Source organism: Hyaena hyaena, unplaced genomic scaffold (genome assembly GCF_003009895.1).
Source record: "Hyaena hyaena isolate Hyena2069 unplaced genomic scaffold, ASM300989v1 scaffold_341, whole genome shotgun sequence".
NCBI classification, from domain to species: Eukaryota; Metazoa; Chordata; class Mammalia; order Carnivora; family Hyaenidae; genus Hyaena; species Hyaena hyaena.
In genome coordinates, this window is record NW_024080973.1 from 464,329 (window position 1) to 483,753 (window position 19,425).

General features: G+C 52.0%; 1 long non-coding RNA gene across 2 annotated transcripts in view; it reads right to left on the minus strand.

Moving 5' to 3' along the window:
* Positions 1 to 13,253, minus strand: part of LOC120243408 — a 16,386-nt gene extending 3,133 nt beyond the window's left edge. The window contains exons 1-4 of one of the 2 annotated variants that reach the window (XR_005531305.1): positions 13,108 to 13,253; positions 5,047 to 5,233; positions 3,179 to 3,372; positions 1,365 to 1,838 (exon numbers count right to left, since the gene is read on the minus strand). This is a non-coding gene — a long non-coding RNA (uncharacterized LOC120243408). Of the gene's footprint in view, positions 1 to 1,364; positions 1,839 to 3,178; positions 3,373 to 5,046; positions 5,234 to 5,503; positions 5,916 to 13,107 lie in introns of those variants that run through there. The other variant, XR_005531304.1, reaches the window with a different exon arrangement.
* Positions 13,254 to 19,425: the final 6,172 nt, after the last annotated feature.

Consider the following 19,425-nt stretch of genomic DNA (forward strand, 5'->3'; position numbering starts at 1 on the left):
TGTACCCCAATGTTCATAGCAGCACTCTCCACAATAGCTAAAACATGGAAAGAGCCTAAGTGTCCATCAACAGATGAATGGATCAAGAAGATGTGGTTTATCTATACCATGGAATACTACATGGCAATGAGAAACAATGAAATCTGGCCACGTGTAGCTACATGGATGGACCTTGAGGGTGCTATGCTGAGCGAAATAAGTCAGGCAGAGAAGGACAAATACCATATGTTTGCACGTATAGGAGGATAAGAGGAACTTAACGGAGGACCATGGGGGAGAAGAAGGGGGGAAATGGTGGGGGAAAGGGAGAGAGGCAAACCATGAGAGACTCTTGAATGCTGACAAAAACTGAGGACTGATGGATGTGGGGGGGAGGGGGGGATGGGCATGCAGGAGGGCACTTGTGGGGATGAGCACTGGGTGTTACATGGAAACCAATTTGACAATAAACTATTTGTAAAAAAAAAAAAAAAAAAAATTCTGACACGCTGCAACATGGCTGACACTTGAAGACATTATGCCAAGTGACATAAGCCAGACCCAAAATGACAAATACTGTAGGACTTTTATGACACAAACAGATTCATAGCGACAGAAGAACAGTGGTTGCCAGGGGGTGAGGGGAGGGCAGAATAGGGGGTGGTCATTTGGTGGAGGTAGAATTTCAGTTCGGGAAGATGGAAAAAGCTCTGGGGATTCAGGGGGAAAACTGGGGGGATTGCCAGTTTTTCTAAAGAAGAGTAAAGCATGGAATGGGTTTGGAGGTAGTGTTTTAAATGGCAGGGTTAGGAAAGACCTCGCTGCGAGGGTATGCGGGAGGTCCCTGTGGATGTCTAGGGGATGAGTGTTCCACGCTGAAGGGACAGCACACACAAAGGCCCTGAGGCCAGATCTTGCAGGGAGCGTTGGAGGCAGTGCTAGCGGGCCGGTGTGGCTGGAGCTGAGAAAGGGAGGGAGCAAAGAGCTGGAGATGAACACGGCAGGGGAGGGGTGATGGTGATAGATGGAGACAGCTGGAAAAAAAGTCCCTGGTGCTGCATGCAAACACACACACCCCGATTGTCCCCACACACACCCTCACACACTCATCCCCTCTGAGTTCACATCCCGAAACCACCCAAATAGAGAACCAACTTGGCAGGAGCTGGGATTTGGCGCCCTCTGGTGGAATAACATGAGAAATGCCTAATCCAGACCACGAGCAATCCCAGAGGGCGGTGGATGAGGAATCTCAGCACACATACACCCCCCGCCCCCCTCCCAGACCCGTCCCCTCCGGACAAGGAGGAGCACTTGCCAGAAGCCACACAGCGAACTAGAACCTTACGCCCTGACAGCTACTGATGGAGAGAGCGGGTCCTCACCTTTCTATCGGCCAGGCCTGGAGAATCCTGGAGACACGCCCTCCTGGGACCACCTCTGGGGTCTCGATGGTAATCTCACCAGCTACCTAACTATACTGCAGATCTCCTTCCGCAACGCTCAATAGTTTCCGCTGGGCAAGGGCCAAATTTTTCTCACCTTTCTAGTCATGGTGGCTTATCATCAGAAGAGTTTCAGAGTTGTCTGTATTACATTAATTCTAGTCTCCCTGTGCAATCCTGGGCAAGTTAATTAACCATCCTGGGCTGTCCAATGGGCGCAGCTTGTCCCCCTGAAGCATCTCACAGGTACAACGGAGGCGGTCATGACGTGCCAAGCACAGAACTGGTCCTGGAGGCCAAGTGTCGTGGAATTCTTCTCAGAGGAGGTGATGTCTCTGCAGGGTTTTAACGGTGCTGTAGGAGTTTTCCAGGTGCCATGGCTGGGGGGAACATTCCACGCGGAGGCATAGGAACCTGGAAGAACACGTTGAGAAGGTCCAGAAGCACCCGGTGCCCCTGAAGCATAGTGCGGCGGCTTTCCACCACATGGGCTTAGCTAAGCTGGGTGCTGCTGTGGCTCCCACAGTGTCGCCGGGTGGCTGGCGGCCACCGCTGGCTCGGGCACAGACCATCCAGCGGCACCTCCATGTCTCCTTCGGCTTCTGAGACCCGGACCAGTTATGTGTGCAGCCAGCTCCTCAGGCAGGTCACCACGTCACTGAGGTGGGAGGTGACAGACTCAGTGCCACCCTGTGCCCACGGTTTCCAGTCTGCCCTTACCCCCCCCTCCCCGCCCCCGTTCACATCTGCTTTTTTCTGTGACAGCCAGCCCTGCCCACCCAGGGGCCCACCCAGGGGCACAGGCTTCCCCGGACTTCTTCACCAGCGCCTACAGCCGGTCTGACCCCCACAGGATATGCCTGCTGCCCAGCCCTCAGGGTGACCAAACCCAAACACAGACGGAAAAGAGTGAAACAGAGACGGAAAAGAAGAAGCTCGGGTCTGGAGCTGATCACAGAACACTCTGGAAGGCCTGCTCCACACCTTCAACTTCGTTCCCCTCCAGGTCCTTCTGGCTGAGAATGCACAGCTCCTGGGTGCTGCACCCACCCCTGAATTGTGTAAGACGGAAGTCGTGCTCTTTGTCGTGGAGTCTGTGGACATGAGGACACTTCCAGCTACACGGTGCTCCCATGAAGAGCTCTGGTGCAGGAAACACTACCTCAGGCACTCTGAGCCGCCCCCCCTCCATCCCTGGGCACACCTGGGTCCTCACAGCCGTTGGCCTGACCGTCCCCACTTTGCTGCAAGGAAACCGCAGCTCAGAGACCCAGGTGGGGACTCAGCCCAAAGACGCACACCTGCAAAACAGTAATGGGCGTCCCTAGTCTTGGGGGTTAGAGACGGGACTTCCAGTCCCAGCCACATCATAAGAGGAAACCGGAAGGAAAGTAGGGCGCCCTTGTGTGCTAGGGTGGGGCAACAGAGCGACCTTCTCCCCGACGTCCCCAAACTCCCTCCCCGTCTCCTTCCTGGCCGGTCAGGAACGTGGGGGATGAGGAAGGATGGGTTGTTCATGGCTTTCAAGGGCCCTAACGACCACCAGACCCCACAGGGCTTCAGGGGACACGATGCACCTGGCTCTCCTCCGGACATCTGGGGGGCAGGGCTGCCCTGGAGGTGCAGTAGCTTGTCATCCCCCTCGAGAACCCACTGCTCTATTCTCAGAATTTTATTGTTAAAAACAATCATTACCAAAATTAGTGAAGCTCTTTAAAAGCAAAGGTAATAAGTAATCAGAACTCAATCATTACCTGATTCCTTACGACGTTTCACCGTGAATCCATGCACTTCCGTTTCTTCCGGCGTCCATCCCACAGCAGCACCAGCTACTGGGCAGAAGCACGTCTCTTTGTAAGTGATCTCAGCGACACCACGCTCAGAGCTCGTGACTGGCCGTGGGGGGAGGATGTCCTCCCAGATATGAGCAAACTCCATCTATTGCTTTCTTGATCATGTAGAATTAAGAAAGTGGTGGAGGAAATGGGAATAATACAAATTAAATTTAAAACTTTGGTATTGGTAGCCACTATGCCGTAACTAGAACAGAAATATGAGGAGAGAGTCTTTCCACATCCAACCAACCATTAGCCAGCTCGGCAAAGAAGTCACTGCCGCATGCATGGACAGGGACATCGTGACAGAGTCTCCATCGGTTAGGTTTTTTTCTTACTCATTAACATAAACAAAAACATTGGCATGGGGCGCCTGGGTGGCTACCCAGGTTGATGGTTGAGCGTCTACTCCTGATTTCGACTCAGGGAATGACCCCAGGGTCATGGGACCAAGCCCCATGTCAGGCTCCACACTGAGCATAGAGCCTGCTTAAGATTCTCTCGGGCACATCAGTGGCTCAGTTGGTTGAGCGTCCAACTTCAGCTCGTGTCATCAACTCACAGTTTGTGACTTCAATCCCCACGTCGGGCTCTCTGTTGTCAGTGCAGAGCCTGCTTCAGATCCTCTGTCTCCCTCTCTCTCTGCCCTTCCCCTGCTCACCCTCTCAAAACTAAATAAAAACATCTTTTTAATTTTTTTAATGTTTTTATTTATTTCTAGGAGAGAGAGAGAGACAGCGTGAGCAAGGGAGGGTCAGAGAGAGAGGGAAACACAGACTCTGAAATAGGCTCCAGGCTCTGAGCTGGCAGTCAGCACAGAGCCCGACCCGGGGCTCGAACCCATGAACCGCGAGATCATGACCCAAGCAAAAGTCGGACGCTTAACCGACTAAGCCACCCAGGCGCCCCTAAATAAAAACATTTTTTAAAAAAAGATTCCCTCTCTCCCTCTGCCCCTGCTTGCATGTACACACACACTCTATAAAAATTTAAAAAATTTAATTAAAAATTTTAGAAAACCTCGGCTAACATTCCTATCAGAGCTGCACTCATTTCTCCGTAATGTGAGTGACATCTCTAACTGATTGGAATAGGGGGTTAAGTTCTCATTTGTACACTACGGGCTATATATACATCCTTTATGCAGGTTACTTTATAATGGGGGGGAAGAAAGGGGGTGCACTCTTCCCCCAAAGAGCTGGTAACCCCCTCGCAGCCCCCTGCTCCAGGCCACCTCTTCGGTCGGCTTGGGCCATCCCCGAGCTTCCTTTGTGGAGAGCTGGTCTGCAAATCTTCATTTAAAAAATAAATAATGTCCTTATGGCCCATTTGGGAGCAAACAGTTAAAGTGTCAATGAATGTTGTTGGGTATCTGTCATAGCACCGAGGGCAGGCCCTGGCTCGGTGACGAGGGGGATTTGTTGTGGGTAGCATCTGACTGTCCCTTCGGTGCGCTGGTCTCAGGGGCTTAGAGCAGGCTCCCAGCTCCCTGAAGTCTGCAAGTGCATCATGGACACAGTTCAATGTCAACAATGCAAACCGATCTCTTTATCCACCCCCCTCCCCCACACGTCCCCTGGAAACCCTCTAATTCCCCACAGCACCTGCTAACTTAACTTACAAACAAAACACTTAGCTCTCACCAGGGTCTGATGAATTCCAGCCAGTGCCACTAACAGTCATACGGAGACGTACATTCTTAGAGGGTCTAAGACCTTCTATCATGTTGCTGCCCAGCAGGATCACAAAGCCGATAGTACCTTCATTTCACTGATAGAGAAACTGACCTCAGATGCGGCAGGTAACTCGCCGGAAGTTCCAGAAGCCATGATTTCCCCTCAATCCTGTCGCCCGTGGCTGGCCGTGTAGTGCTTCCCCTCTTCCCTGCGGGGCCGCGGGGTCACAGGTGTGGTGACCAAGCAGGATGCTCGTGGTAAGATGTCGCCTACAGGGAGGCTGGGGGCAGACGTGCAGCTGTTTGGGAGAAGCAGGGGGCAGGATGTTAGGGGCCACGGGAGTGCAGTGAGTGAACGGTTCATCAGGAAAGGTTGGCAGGCATTAGATTTGGGAGCCTGTGCAGGCCAGACAGGAGCAAGTCTATCCCTGCGCTGGGGCCGGGCCGGAAGGGATGGCACAGGCCGGTCCCTTTCCCTGGGGGTGCACAGCAGGGACCTGCTGGCTGCTGTGTGGCCCGGTCCCCTTGCACCTGGATTGTTCCTGGCGCCACGGCATCTAGTAAGTTACCTAATCTCATGGCGTCTCAGGGGCATCACTTGAAAAGTGGAGACCATGACCGTGCTTGCCTTCCGAAGCTGGCCCTGAAGCACGAGAGAGACAGAGAGAGACAAGACCGAGCAAGCGAGCGAGCGAGCTAGAGAGCAGGTGAGGTGCGCAGGACAGCTGGCTCCTGGCCGGGGAGACACCCCACGGCGTGAGCAGGCCCCTCCAGGGAAGTCTCAGGGGCCCACATCCACTCTCTTGTCCCCGTAGGAACTCACGGGGGCTCTGTGGCACCTGGCTGTGGCGGCCTTCTCCCGCCCAGGCCGGCGTGCTGGGTGCATCCGTGATACCCTACAGCCACCTGGTGGGCCGTATGGGAACAGAGCAACTCCTACAAACTCCCGACTCTGCTCCTAGAGCAAAATGCTGGTGTAGATCCACTCCCCACAGATGGGGCTGCGTTCTCCAAATTTCTCTTTCTTTAATAAAAAAAAGAGAGTCATTTAGTGTTCCCTTGGCTTATCTATAGTGGGTGAGATGCGGGGGGGGGGGGGCAGGGGAGAATAAATCCTTCCCATTTTACTGCTTGGCTCAAGTTGCTTGCATTAAAAAACAGATTAGGTGGAAAGAAAACAACAGCCTGGGGCCTGAGATGGGAGAGGGTCTCCAATGACTCGGCCCCACATTCCAGAACCTTCCATCCCGTGCAATAGCTCTCACTGGCCAGGGTGCCAGGAGTCCCAGCCAATCTGGCCAGGAGGTAATGTGCTTCCTGGGTGGGCAGTCACAGCTCTGGGCACCCGTGAGCCCCAAGTACAGCTCACGCTGCTGAGGTGGGGACATCCATCTGCTTGGTGGGTGTTGGATGCGACGCCCAGACGCCCCCCGCAGGAATGGCCAATGCGCGGTTTCCCAGTGGAACCAGGCTTACAAGGAGCATCCTAGGCACTAGGCTGGAGCACGCGCACCACCCAGGGCACATGCACGCGCCCTCCCTGTTCTCAGAGTCCCCATTTCAGGGACCAACTGCAGCTGCAGTCACCCAGCCACCAAGAAATAAGGCAAGTGGAAATGGAATTCTTAAAAGTGGACTCTAAATGAACCAAGAGAATTTACACTGGAGAAGAGTCGAGCCAACTAACGCCTTTTACTAAACAGTGGCAGATCTGATGATCCATGGAGGTAAATGGAACGTTTGAGTTTGAGTTCTTTATTTAGATTATGGTCATTCAGTCAACAAGCAGTTACTCAGTATTGGTAGTGTGCCAGGAGCTGTGAACTAAACAAAACCCCTGCCCTCCTGCAATTTATATGTTAATGGGAAAGAGACAAAAACCAAGCAAGTTAAATAAGTAAAATATATAGTTAAGTTACGGTGTGTGCTAGGGATAAATATTAAGCAACAGAAGGCTGGGGGTGCCGGAGGATTGCAGTTTCGGAGAGGGCGCCCAGGAAAGGCCTCACTGAGAAGGGAACAGGGGAGGGGGGGCAAAACACAGCGATTTCAGAAAGCATTCCAGGCAAGGAGATGGCAGGTGCAAATGTCCTGGGGTGGGATCAGACACAGCGAGGCAGTCAGAGCAAAGGGCAGAAGGGAGGCAGAGGGTAAGACCATCAAGTCAGAGATAACCCTAAGCGACATATGTGGGTCCCTGTAAGTGACCAAGGATTCTGGCTTTTATTCTGCATCAGGGAGACTTTGGAGGGTTTTGAGCAGAGGAGGAAATTGATCCGAATTAGATTTTAATAGGATCACTCTGCCTGCTGCCAAGGAGAAGGGACTGAGGAAAAATGCAGATCTTTGATTGTTGCCTCTTTCTTTCTCTCATATCCAGTTAGCCCAAATGTTCTGTCAGTTCTGCCTCCGAAGTAGCTAGTTCCCCCAACTGGGTTCTCAGGGCCATCCTTCTCCATCGTATTAGCCAAGTCCTTACTTAAAATCAATGTTTAATCCCGGGGCTCTTGGGTGGCTCAGTCGGTTAAGTGTCTGACTTTGGCTCAGGTCATGATCTCATGGTGAGTTCGAGCTCCACGTGGGGCTCCGTGCTGACAGCTCACAGTCTCGAGCCTGCTTCAGATTCTTTGTTTCCCACACTATCTCTCTCTCTCCCACAAATAAACATTTAAAAAATTGTTTTAATAAAATCAATGTTTAAGGTGAATATATAAGCAATTTTTCTGATTCCAAAAGTATTGTAAATTCCTGTGAAATGTTGGAAAAATTTAGACAAGTAGAAAAAAGGGCCGCCTGGGTGGCTCAGTAAGTTGAGCATCCGACTTCAGCTCAGGTCATGATCTTGTGTTCATGGGTTCGAGCCCTACATCGGGCTCTGTGCTGACAGCTCAGAGCCTGGAGCCTGTAGTGGATTCTGTCTGTCTGTCTGTCTCTCTCTCTCTCTCTTCCCCTTTCCCAATCTTGCTCTATCTCTGTCTCTGTCTCTCTCAAAAATAAACATTAAAAAAAATTTTTTAAGGTAGAAAAGAGAATGGCAATCACACAAAATCTCAGCACCTAGACAGAATCACTATAAACATTTTGCTACCATTCTGTTCAGACTGTGTATTGTGTATGTGCTAGATTTCCTAGATTCCCCCCCCTTTTTTTACTCACATTACATTGTAAACTCTTCCCCGTGTCATTAGGGATTTCTTTGAAAACACTTTTTAATGGCTACACATTATTCTATCACATTTGCCATTTTAAGTTTTAATACAAGAAGTTTTAACTAGGCTGCTTTCTGGATATTAGGCTGATTTCAATTTTCTCTTGCTATTTTTTTATTTTTTTTTTTTAATGTTTTTTAACTTTTGAGAGAGAGAGAGAGAGCGAGCATGAGCAGGGGAGGGGCAGAGACAGAGAGGGAGACACAGAATTTGAAACAGGCTGCAGGCTCTGAGCTGTCCACAGAGCCCATCATGGAGCTTGAACTCGGGAACGGTGAGATCATGACCTGAGCCGACGTGGGACGCTCAACCGACTGAGCCACCCGGGCGCCCCTCTCTTGCTATTTTTCAATTGTACTGCAATTCTTGTCTTTGTTCTTAAATCCCGTCCTGATAGTGTTAGCAGTAACATCTCCTCAGGGATGGAGATTTCCAGTTTCTTCCACTCGGAACCCCGCCCCCTGGGACCTGGGAGCCCTTTGCGGGGGGGGGGTCCGCCCCAATTGCCTCAGCCTGGCCTCCCAGGGCCCCTGCAAGCCTGGCCCTAACTCGTGTCCCGCACCATCTCCGGCAGCCCCTCCCTGCTTCTGGAGCCACGTGTCGTGCGAACAAGCTCCTCCCAGCACCAGCACTCCGTCCTCCGCCTGTAACACCGGCCACCCCGTTCCTGCCAGGGAAGCCCCCTGCGGTCCTCCGTGTCCCACCCAGAGCGACTGGCCCGCTGCCCTGTGACGCCTCCGGTGCGCGTTACAGCCGGCGTCGCAGCACGCGGATGCGCCTCTTCGCGGCCTCTCTGCCCGGCTGTTCCGGGGGTGCCCTGGGGGGGGCGCCGCGTCTGCCTTGCTCACTGGCCTGCTGGGCCCGCAGCACCGACACAGCACGCGCTGCGTTGCAGGAATGGTCACCACGCGCTAGCGGCTTACGAGCGCGGCAGGGACCTCACTGGCTGAGGTCAGCGACCCCACCTCCTGTATGCATGCGGCTGTGCAGGAGCCGCGTCTGAATCTGACCACGTGACTTCTGCGGTGTCCTCCTCAGAACAAGCCACCACCCACCGCGTCACCACCTCACCAGCGCCTGGATAATGGCGGCAACCTCCAGTCTCCTGCCCTCCTCCTCCCCCTCTGAGCAGCAGCCGACAGAACCCATTAGCAGAACAAAATCACGTTAACCCCCCTGCTCATATCCTTGTAAATGGGTTCCCTCCCGCAGAGACTTAAAAACCAAGAACCCTGGCCTCCTCGGACCTGTTTTCCCATCAAATGCTCCCGTGCTCTCTCCATCCCGACCAGAACACGCCATGAACACATACCATGAACACTCCTGCCCCAGGGCCTTTGCTCTTGCTGTGCTCGCCCCCAGGGTCCCTGGGGTCCCCCTCTCACCTCAGTCAGGTCTCTGCTGACAGGTCACCTGAGCAAAGAGGATTTCTCGGAGCGGGTGGTCTGAGAGGATGCAGCAAGGCCTCATCTGTTGTCTCTGTCTGGGGGCGGGGGCACTGGTCACCTCCCGTCCTTTCATTGTGCTTTATTCCCCTTCAGAGTCCTTATCACCCGTGCTGTTATCTTAATCCTGTATTACCTGGCCCCTCTCACTCAGATAGAAGCTCTCGGAGCACAAGGACGGGAGGTGTTTTGTTCTCGGCTCCATCCCCAGTTGCTGGAACCCCACCCAACCTCCCAAGTTGTCACTTGGTAAATAACTGCCATGAGAGCGAGTGAATGAAGGGGAACGAAGGGGAACCGAGGTGACCTCTTCTATCCCGCAGGATGAGGAGGGGCTTAGATCTCCAGGCAGAACAAGGAGTTCTGGAAGATGACCACGGTCTAGGCAGAACCCCTGTTCTAAGTGCCGTGGCGGAGATAAATTCGGAAGTCGCCCTCGGGCACTGTGGTGGTTTTAAAGCTACACGCAAACGTTCTTGGAAACAACCGCCCCTCAAAGGGCACAGCTGAATTCCCCTCCCCAGATTGTGGGCTGGACTTCGTGGCTTGCTTCTAATGAATAGAAATGGTGGAACGTCACTCCCAAGGTACGACTTAAGAAACCCACGGCTTCTGTGCCAGGGGTCTCTCCAGCTTTTCTCTGTCTCTCTGATCACACGCTGGTTACCGTGTTGTGAGCCTCCGTGTAGACAGGTCTACACCGTAAGGAACTGAAGTCTCTAGCCAGCTACCAGTGACAAACTCCACAGCCACAGGAGTGAGCCTGGAAGCCGACCCGGAGTCCCAGGTGACCCTTCGCCTGGCTGCCGCTTTAGCTGACTGTTCCACAGCAACCCCAGGATGGCCCCAACACCAGTCCCATCCATCCAAGCTGCTCCCAGATTCCTGACTCTCGGAGCCACGATGTAGTAACTATTTGTTGTTTGAGGTTGACTGGTTACACAGCAATAGGTGACTGACACAGCCAGCACACTTGGTCCATCTGCCCACGGTACGTCATCCTGCATAACCAGTGCTGGCCTTTCCAGGTGGCTTTCTGCAATACCAGCTCCTGAACTGGCTGCTCGGGGGAGACGCCGGGAAGAGCACATGGCCAGTCCCTTCTGGGCACTAACAATGCCGTGTGTGTGCGGTGAAAGGGACGGGGCTTCCGGGTTGGACTCGGCTGGATTTAATCTCACCAACTGTGTGAGCTGAAGCAAGTACTGTAAGAACTCAGAAACTCCTTTTTATCATTTAGAAAATGGTAATAGTAAGGCAGTCAGGCACGTGGTAGACTCCAGAGATAAATCCTGCCAAGTGCTAAGCATCAGCGATGCATGCCATTACAGTTCATACTCCTTGCGATTCTGTTTTCTGGCTACTCAGGTGTCAAGGTCTTCCCTGACTACTAGCTCATCTCAAAATGCCAACCAGCAAGATCATGTGTAAATGCCAGGCCTTTTTTTTTTTTTTTTTTAATTTCTAGGAGAGAGAGAGAGAGACAGCGTGAGGAGGGGAGGGTCAGAGAGAGAGGGACTCTGAAATAGGCTCCAGGCTCTGAGCTGGCAGTCAGCACAGAGCCCGACGCGGGGCTCGAACCCACGAACCGCGAGATCATGACCCAAGCGAAANACTGGAATGTTCTCCAGCAACTTGCACTTCAAACTAGTATTGCTTTAGCTGTTCATAGAGGTTCTGCTCAAATTTAAAGCATTTTGTCAGACCTTCACACTCTATTTCAATTAGTTTTTATTTATTTATTTATTTATTTATTTACTTATTTATTTATTTTTAAAATGTTTTATTTATTTCTAGGAGAGAGAGAGAGAGACAGCGCGAGCAGGGGAGGGTCAGAGAGAGAGGGAATCACAGACTGAAACAGACTCCAGGCTCTGAGCTGGCAGTCAGCACAGAGCCCGACGCGGGGCTCGAACCCACGAACCGCGAGATCATGACCCAAGCGAAAGTCGGACGCTTAACCAACTAAGCCACCCAGGCGCCCCTCAGGACTTATTTTTAAGCAGAGGTGGATTTACTGTGAAGCTGGTCACATTTCAAGTATGATGGCCCCTGCCTTACATGTGCCCCTTTCAAAGCCATGTCCCTAATTTTATATTCATAATTTTGTACACTTTTTCCTCAAGAGGGGTCCCTAATCACAATGAAAACACACCATACTCTATAGAATGCAATGAAAGCAGTAAGAACATTCATTACAGTATATATATTTATCAATAAAAATAAAATGAGTTCAAATTTCAGCTTGAAAAAGAACAAAGTAAACCAAAAGAAAGCATAAAAATAAGATAAAAGCAGCTATTTACAAGAGAGTAGAGAAACAGTAGATGCAATTGACAAAATCCTGTAAAAAAATTAATAAACTAACCAAATCATTAGCTAACTCGGTCTAGATAAATAGGAGAGAACACAAAATAAAGAATGTCAAGGGGGAAATAACCATTGGAAGAGAAGGTTTACAATTCTAAGAGACTACTTCATAAGACTTCTATGCAAATAAATCTGAAAAACTATATGAAATGGGTAATTTCCCAGAGAAAATGAAGACTCCAACAGATCACCATTAGAATTAGTAAATTTAAAGAGACCAATTCCATAGAAGAAATGGAGACATTAAGGAACTAGCCTACACAAAAGCACCAGACCCAGATGTTTCCATAAGAAATTCTATCACACCTTCACAGACCAGATAATCCAGTGCTCTTAAAATGTTCCACAGCACTGAAAAGGAAGGAAAACTTTCTAATGTTTTATGAAACAAATATAACACTGATAGCTAAATCGGAAGCACTATAGAGAAATATATAGGCCAGTACCATTCATAAACATCACTCAAAATTTCTAAATAAAATATTAACCAACAGTGAATCTAACATCAAATTCAGAGAATAATACATCATGAATAAGTGGGATTTGTTCAATAATGCAGTGTTGGTTCACTATTAGAAATCCATTAAATTAAGTCCGCATTAATAAATCTTAGGCAAAAAAAAATCATGATGATCTTCATAACTGCTGAGAAAAATTCAAAAGCTCTTCAAAGAAAAAAGGAAGAAGAAAGAGGAGGAGGGGGACGAAGGAAAAATACTCAAGAACTTTGAGATCATGACATACTTCCTTAACATGATGGAATATTTGTAATTTTGTCCGAAAGATAATGTCTTTAGGGGAAAGCATCAGAGCCATTTCTTCCAAGATCAGAAACTAAGCAAGGATGTGCACTAATCTCTACTACTGTTTGACACTGTCCTAGCGATATCAGCCAATGCAATTAGACAAGGGAAATCAAGTAGAGCTGTAAGAACTAGTGAATTGGGAAGGTTACTGCGATGTTTACCAAAACTACACTAATACAACAGCTCTGAAAGGGCTCCCAGTAAAATTTTTTTACTGCTCCCAGTAAAAAAAAAATCTCTAAATATTAGACATTATTAATATTTTTAAGGGATACACTGGTGTTAATGTTACAACTGTTGCTGAGTTCCTGTGCATGTGCATCTGTGTGTGTGTTCCCTTTACCTTCTCGTAGTTCCACGCTAGGGTGGTCCAGAGAAGAACAAGCTGTCTGTGATGACAGAAGGTGGAAGACATATAAAGTTCTCGAACTCTGACATTTGTAGGTTGTAGGATCCTCAGCAAATGAAGTAACATCTCTGGGTGTTGGGCTCTTCACCTATAAAATGAGAGTCAGGCATTTGTCCTTGACACCTCTGATATTGTGGTTTATAGTTTATTATCAAAAACCCACTTACCTCCACCCAACAGATACAGAAGCAGTGGGAGAAATAGCTCCTACCAAAAGCAAAATAATGCCAGCAACTCTCCTTGCTTGGAGCCTTTCCTGTTTGGTAGGTGACCCCACTCCCACCATGAAATGGATCCTTTTGCATTTGTGCTCAGTACCTGCAGACATCTGGGACTTACAGTCTTCAAGAGAGAGGAACTAGAATCCATCTAGAATTTTGGTCCTCACTACTTTGTTGGGGCAACACACAAAGGATCCTGCCAGGTGTGGGCATGAAAAGAAGATTCCCGCTGAGACAATGACATGCCTGAGGCCAAGGACACAGTATGGTAAGAGGTGCTCTTTCAAGAGAGAAGGTGCTTGTCAGATTCTGGCGAAGTCTCTCCTTGGCCAGGCTTGAATTGGCTCCTCTGAGTCCTCTTTCTGACCAGTCTCCAATTGAGCTCTGTGGCCTGCTCAGTCTGATTTTATGTTATTTTTAAAATTTTTTGATGTTTATTTTCAAGAGACAGAGTGGAAGTAGGAGAGGGGCAGAGAGTGAGAGGGAGACACAGAATCCTAAGCAGGCTCCAGGCTATCAGCACAGAGCCCAACGCGGGGCTTGAACCCACAAACTGTGAGATTATGACCTGAGCTGAAGTCAGACGCTTAACCAACTGAGCCACCCAGGCACCCTCTGCTCAGTCTGTTTTTTTTTTTATTTTTTATTTTATTTTTTTTTTGAGAGAGAGAGAGAGACAGCATGAGCAGGGGAGGGTCAGAGAGAGACGAAGACACAGAATCCGAAGCAGGCCCCAGGCTCTGAGCTGAGCTGTCAGCACAGAGCCCGACGCGGGGCTCGAACCCACGAACCGCGAGATCATGACCTGAGCTGAAGTCGGACGCTTAACCGACTGAGCCACCCAGGTGCCCCTGCTCAGTCTGGTTTTAACAAGGATCCTGCTGGGGGCGTAACAGCCAAAACCAAACAAAACAACCTTCCTCCCCTCCCCTGACCCTCAGTACCTGACCACCAAGGCCTGCTTCCAGAAGAGTCCTATTGAGATGGTCAGGCAAACATCCCGCCGCCCTGATGTCCCTTCTGGTCATTTCCCATCCACTGCCCCCACCCTGCTCCCTGGCACTTGTCCTTGTGAGAGTTGATCCTGATCTGTCTCTCCCCTATTGCCAAACACCGCTGTGGCTCCTCCTTAAATAAAGTCTTCCTTACCATCTTTAACAGGGGTCATGAATCATTTTTCTTTAACGAGGTCCAATGATTTCCCAGGTGAGCAGAGCTTCACCCTGCGGCTCTAACCTTGACCACCAGGACCCGCTTCACAATCAAGGATGAAGGATCGCTTCAAACCACCCTTCTGGTAAATCAGGCCCAGGACCTTTGGTCTTCCAAGGTCGCCAGAAGACAGTCCCTTGGGGTCATGGAGGAGCTCAGCAGCAGCCTAGAGAAATGTAACTTTAGGGGCGCCTGGGTGGCTTAGTCGGTTGGGCGTCCAACTTTCGCTTAGGTCATGATCTCGCGGTTCGTGGGTTCGAGCCCCGCGTCGGGCTCTGTGCTGACTGCCAGCTCAGAGCCTGGAGCCTGCTTCAGTCTGTGACTCCCTCTCTCTCTGACCCTCCGCTGCTCACGCTGTCTCTCTCTCTCCTAGAAATAAATAAAAATATTTAAAAAAAAAAAAAAAGAAAGAAATGTAACTTTGCGTTTTTTATTGGTATACTTTTTTATTTGGCTCTCTCCCTGCCCCGGCACCTGGCCCGCTGCCTGACCTCTGAAGCTCAATAAACACCTGCTGAGTGAAGGAGAGGGGGTGGCTCCTGCAATGGAAGGAATGTGGTCCCTCTGGGCCCCAGACTTGGCTTCCCTTGCAGCAGCCCCAGGGAGGAAAGCCGCATAAACAAAGATGCCCTTGTCCGGGCCCCTCCCTCACCCCCTTCACTCTTCTCTTCTGCACCCTCCTGTTGCGGGGAGTGGAGGAGAGGGTGGAGATGTGCTACTTTGTTCTGTTTCCCCAATTGCTGGGTGGAGACAGGAGCTACTTCTTTCCTCTGCCAGACCTCCCGAATCGCGAGGGGCTTGCCAAGGGCACTTCTGGGACGGCAGCCTCCGCTCTCGGGCTCCCTCAGGGACACGGGGGTGCAGAGGGAAGGGTGTCTGCCCGCCTTCCAACTCCCTGGCCGCCTCATCAGTGTCCCCAGGGCCAAGCACCCAGGACGGACTCGGGGCTGAAATGACACTGGGAAACTGAGGCTAGGGTGGGAATGTGGACACCCCCGGCTCAGAGTGCGGGCCGCAGGCCCAGGCCAAGAAAGCTTTGCTCCCAGCCCTGGACAAGGGCAAGCACTGGGGCGGGAGACACTGGTAGCGGGGAGAAGGCGCACGTGTAGGGGCGGGAGCTGTAGGAGAGATCTCGGAACTTTCTGTTCAGTTTGCAGTAAACCTCAAACTGCTGTAAAAAAAGAAAAAAAATTAAAGGGGGAGGGTTGCATCTTTCTAGGTCTTTTTCATTACTAGGATTTCATTTTCCTGGTAAATCAGTGCTGTGGTCTGAGTGTTCATGTCCCTCAAAGTCTGTATGTTGAAGCCCTAATGCCAAGTGCAAAGGCAGAGCCCTGGGCAGATAATTGGGTTTTGGTGGTTATGAGCATGGCGCCCCCATGATGGAATTAGTGCCCTTGGAAGAAGATGAGAAACAGCCTGCCCTCTCTCTCCCTCACCCTCCCTTTCCACTACATGAGGACGCAGCAAGAGGTCACCATCTGCAAGCCAGGAAGGGGGAATGTGCTCACCAGAAACGGAATCTGCTGGCTCCTTGACCTTGGACTTTTCAGGCTCCAGAACTGTGAGAAATAAAGCGTCTGTGACTCGAGTCACCCGGTCTGTGGTAGGCTGTTGTAACAGGCCTCGTTGAGTGACAGTTTTCAGTCAGTCTACCAAAATTCACAAAAGCTTCTGCCCCATGACAGATTGGAGGGGAAAGAAACCCGTCATTTTTCATCCCCGATAGTCCGAGAAGCTCTGACTCGCACCAACAGCCCTGGTCCTGGAGCCTGAATTACTGGCCTCCTGCGGCTCTGCTCTTAGCTCTCAGACTCTGCTTCCTCATCTGCGGACGGACGGCGTCGTGACTGGACCTGCCCAATGTGGCTGCTCAGCAAACGTCTGGTTCTTTTGGCAAATATGAGCAGCCTCGTGCCATTAAGGGACCACAGACCCCGCCCCCTAATCTCACCGTTGGGTAGTGTGGGCCAAAGAAAACAGGTCTTCAGGGGCGCCTGAGTGGCTCAGTTGGTTGAGCGTGCAACTTCAGCTCAGGTCATGATTTCACAATTCGTGGGTTCGAGCCCCGCGTCAGGCTCTGTGCTGACAGCCAGCTCAGAGCCTGGAGCCTGTTTCAGATTCTGTGTCTCCCTCTCTCTGACCCTCCCCACTCACGCTGTCTCTCTCTCTCTCAGAAATAAAACATTTTCAAAAAATTAAAAAAGAAAAAGAAAACAGGTCTTCAAAGAAATTCCACCAGCTAGACACAAATGCTCACTGGCACGTCTGCACGGAAGAGTTTGCAAGCTTGGGGAAGTCACACTCTCTCTTCGGACGCCTGAACACACAGCTGTGTGAAAGGGTGAGGTAGGGTGCCACCAGCGTGAAGAGCAGGCTGTGTCCTGACCCATCCCAGGACAGTCCGGTGGAGTGGGGACCGGAATCTCACTCCGCACCGGAGCAAAGGCGACGGTGCCCGTACAAGGTTTCTGCCCAGCCACACATCGTGTACGGCCCGAGCGAAAACATATTTAAAAAACCCCTCACGCTAATCAATCAACCCCTTGGTGTCATTCTGATAACTACGTTTGAGGTGCTTTGTCACCACCTCGGTGACTGGTCCTGCAAGGCTAGAGGCAGACGCCGAATGCACGCGCGGTGCCACCTACCTTCTCTGAGCCTTCCAGGTGAGGCCCTCACTGGCAGCTGGAGGTAATGGTACAGGAGGGGGAGGAGACGGAGGAGGCTAAACACAACGCCCTCCCAGGGTGGGAAAGGTCATAAACCTAGAGAGGTGAGGAAGTTCAGGACCTCCCCGCCCCTCCACCCCCACCGCGGGGAAGCGGACTAACCCCCACCCCCGGTGGGCAGCTTCGATGCTGGCAGCGAGGGCTTCTAGAGAAATGAAGACATTGCTTGTTTGCCCAGAATTCAGCGCCTGGGGACTGGGAGGGGGGCGGGGCAGAACAGAGAAACTGCAGGTGGGGAAGCGCCCATCAACCTCCTCCACAAACACAACCCGCCCCGGGGCAAGCCGCCAGCCCCCAGCCCGCCCTCGTGTCCGGCCACAGCCACTTTTCCCCCCACACCCCAACCACGCCTCCAAATGCCCCCCCTTCCTTACTAGCCCCTCGGGGGCCCCCACTGCAATTCCCACTCTGGCCTGGTCTGTTGGCTTGGAGCCAGGAGGGTCCGCTTGCGTTAGAAGCCTCAGCAAGCGCTGTGTAAAAGAAACAGGAAATGCCAGACTGCCCGTTTGGGAGGTGGAGAGGGCCGGTGGCTTCTGGAGGGGCTGCTGGGGTGACTTAACTGCTGAGTGACCCTGGGCGAGTTACTGAACCTCATCTGTAAAATGGGAACAGTAAAAGCACCCACCTCGTGGGCTGCTGGGAGGGGAACTGAGAGCCTGGAAAGCCCCCTAATATAGTCCTTGGAGAGCAGGCAGTTCCCAGCAAGGAAAACGGTCTCTCCTCTTACCGCCTCAGAGCCCAACCCAAACTGGTCTCCAGCGGCTCATTGTTATCGGAAACCCATCCTGAGGCTCCTCCCACCTCTCCCCTCTCTCTCCTCCCCATTGGCCTTGGGAAATCCAGCCTGAGGCTCCTCCCACCTCTCCCCTCTCTGCCCCACTGGCCTTGGGAAATCCAGCCTGAGGCTCCTCCCACCTCTCTCCTCTCTCTGCCCCCATTGGCCTTGGGAAATCCAGCCTGAGGCTCCTCCCACCTCTCCCCTCTCTCTGCCCCCATTGGCCTTGGGAAATCCAGCCTGAGGCTCCTCCCACCTCTCCCCTCTCTCTGCCCCCATTGGCCTTGGGAAATCCAGCCTGAGGCTCCTCCCACCTCTCCCCTCTCTCTGCCCCCATTGGCCTTGGGAAATCCAGCCTGAGGCTCCTCCCACCTCTCCCCTCTCTCTGCCCCCATTGGCCTTGGGAAATCCAGCCTGAGGCTCCTCCCACCTCTCCCCTCTCTCTGCCCCCATTGGCCTTGGGAAATCCAGCCTGAGGCTCCTCCCACCTCTCCCCTCTCTCTGCCCCCATTGGCCTTGGGAAATCCAGCCTGAGGCTCCTCCCACCTCTCCCCTCTCTCTGCCCCCATTGGCCTTGGGAAATCCAGCCTGAGGCTCCTCCCACCTCTCCCCTCTCTCTGCCCCCATTGGCCTTGGGAAATCCAGCCTGAGGCTCCTCCCACCTCTCCCCTCTCTCTGCCCCCATTGGCCTTGGGAAATCCAGCCTGAGGCTCCTCCCACCTCTCCCCTCTCTCTGCCCCCATTGGCCTTGGGAAATCCAGCCTGAGGCTCCTCCCACCTCTCCCCTCTCTCTGCCCCCATTGGCCTTGGGAAATCCAGCCTGAGGCTCCTCCCACCTCTCCCCTCTCTCTGCCCCCATTGGCCTTGGGAAATCCAGCCTGAGGCTCCTCCCACCTCTCCCCTCTCTCTGCCCCCATTGGCCTTGGGAAATCCAGCCTGAGGCTCCTCCCACCTCTCCCCTTCTCTGCCCCCATTGGCCTTGGGAAATCCAGCCTGAGGCTCCTCCCACCTCTCCCCTCTCTGCCCCATTGGCCTTGGGAAATCCAGCCTGAGGCTCCTCCCACCTCTCCCCTTCTCTGCCCCCATTGGCCTTGGGAAATCCAGCCTGAGGCTCCTCCCACCTCTCTCCGCTCCCATTGGCTTCCAGAGCTGAGGCTTGCATTGGCCATTCACTCACCTGGAGCACCCTTTCCTGACCCTCAAAGTCGAGCTGCGCTCAAACATCATCTCCTCACGGAAGCCTTCTCTAACTGCCCCCCTCCTTCTTAGCAGGAATCCCCAGTGTGTAATCACTAACTTGTTGCTCATGGCC